The sequence below is a fragment of the Dryobates pubescens genome, chromosome 5 (assembly GCF_014839835.1).
Source record: "Dryobates pubescens isolate bDryPub1 chromosome 5, bDryPub1.pri, whole genome shotgun sequence".
Classification (NCBI taxonomy): Eukaryota; Metazoa; Chordata; class Aves; order Piciformes; family Picidae; genus Dryobates; species Dryobates pubescens.
Genome location: NC_071616.1, coordinates 4,516,712 through 4,519,216, shown reverse-complemented (window position 1 = coordinate 4,519,216; position 2,505 = coordinate 4,516,712).

Genomic DNA, 2,505 nt, shown 5'->3' with positions numbered 1-2,505 from the left:
AGTGCAAACTGTGAAATACGAGATTGGTGCAGATTAGAAGGAAACAAACCGTGTGAACCGTGAAAACCCCGGCCCTGCACCTCATCACCATCAACAGAAAATAAGGCAGGGGACATCAGCAACAAACACAAAGCCAACAGTTTTGCACAGGAGCCCCCATGCTTAAAAGAGGAATCAGGGACCAAATGGGCCCTCAGCTTTCTCTCAAATTAGCAAACATTGCCACAAAGCATCCAGATGGCCCCAGCCCCCCCTGCACCACCCAACAGCTCTGGAGTCAGTACAGAGCTGGGCCAGGGAGCCATCAGAGGCCATTAAGATGGCAGGAGGCTTAGCGGAGGGGAATGGCCTAGGTGCTAAAAAGCAGCGGGTTGCAGCCCATTTGAAGTACCTCCACAGGAAGAATGGCTATCAGCTAACCTGAAAGATGAGCCGAGGAAGAGACCCTTGGGCAGCTCTACAGCAAGGAGAAGACCAACACCCTAATCAGATACTGCTCCCCAACCCCTATACTCGGCAGAGAGACTGAGCCCAGCCAGCGCCCTGCCGTGCGAGGAGGCTGACCAGCTGAGGAGGGAATTAAACCCCCTGGGCAGGCAGATGCAGGCTCTGGCGGCCACCCACCCAGCACAGGCTGCTGGCAGGCCCAGGCCTGTTCCTTGCAGAAGTCACAGGAGGGATATTTCAGTACAAGGTGTTCAGAAGAGCAGATTGCAGAAGCAAAAGCAACCCTGGTGACTGTGCTGGCTCCAGGGCCCCAGCAGCTCCAGCATGAGGAGTAGCAGAGGAAAGGGTACATTTACACTGGGTCCCTTCCAGGTTTTGAAAGCACTTTCCCACTATGAGCAGTAGCAGCTTCCTGAACACCCTCCAGATCTGCTCCCCACAGGCACTGAAGTGGAGCAGGCTTTTATCCCTGCCTGCAGGGCATAACACCAGGCTCCATTTTGCTTACAAACAAAACAAAACAAAACAAAACCAAAACCCAGACTATTTTAAAAATCACTAGAAAAACAAAACCAAAAGGTAAAAACCCCAAAGCACCCACTGAAAAAAACTCCAGCTAGAAGAGGGACACTTGCAGCAAGCCCTGCTCTCCCTCTGCAGAGGAGCTAAGCTCCCCCAGCACTGCTCTGCTGGTGGAGGGCAGGGAGCAGTCCCTGCTGCTCTGCAGGGCTGGAACATGCCACCACCTGCCCCAGGGGCCTGGGGCTGCACACGGGGCCAAGAACTCACAGCCCACAGACAGGTACTTGCCATTCCTAGTTGCCACCCTAAGGCTTGTTTTGTCCCAGGAGGAGTTAGCTGGGCCTGCCTTTCTTCCAGCAAGGCCAGTGTTAGATGCAGCAGAGCACAGAGTGCCCCCCTCACCCCCTCTCCATACTGAGGCCTACAGAGCAGGCTGCCTGCTGGGAAAGAGAGGCTGCACTGGGCTCCCTCAGCCTCCATGCTCCTCCCAGGCTTGCCTCTTAAAACAAACTGCTGCAAGTACATCTCTCTCCACGCTGTCCATCCCAGATTACTCATCCACAACACATCAGCCCTGCTATCTCAGTCTAGCAGAGATCACAGGTGAATCAGGAGCTCCAAAACATTACTGCTGTGAATTGTTCAGGCTGAAACAATTCACTTCCTGGACAAAGAGGGAAGACTCCAGCTTTTGGAAGAGGGAGACAAAGCAACCTTGAAGCCTCCATAGGGCAAGTTCCCCAGTATCTACAAGGGATCAGACCCAGCCCTCTCCTGGAACATCTTGTGCTCCAGTCTTAGTAATGCTCAATTTCTTGCTCACCCTTCCCACTCACACGTTGGTGTGCCTCCTCCAAGCCAGCTGGCTGGACCTGTGCTGCCCCACAGAGCTGCCTATGTTCACACCCACCCCCACTCCACAGCTCAGCAGAGGGATTTCTGGAGCTCCTGCAGCAGATGCCACCTCTTTTGATTACAACTCAGGCACCGACCTCTGGTCAATGTTTAAAGGCAGGCTAAAATGCCAAGAAACAGCAAATTCTACTTAGCATCCAGTAGCTTTTTAAAAAGTAGTTCTGCTTGGTCCAAAAGATTTGTCCCTGTGGCCAGGTATGGCAGGGGAGGCCTGGCCCAGGCACACAGGGCACAGGATACAGAGATAGAACACAACAGCGAAGTAAGGCTAGAAGCTCCCTGCCAACACCCTGCCAGGCCCAGGCTACAGTGAAGGATCTCTTAGCTAGGCAACAGGAATGCTGCAGCTCAAACCCAGCAGTGATGCCCTAACAATACAGCAGCTGCTCTGGGAAGGTGCTGGGCCCACCCTGCTCTTACTGTGCCTTGCAGACATCTTGGTATCTCCAGTCATGCCCAGGGCATTAGAGGATGCATCTGACTAGGCTTCCACGGCAGGATGGAAGGAAGGCATGAACCAAAGGCCCTTGGCATGGAGCAGCTGTTCCTTCACAGCTTTGGCACATGAGTGCTCAGCAGCTGGGTAAAAATGTGTAATCCAGGGCTGCTGCACTCAGGGTT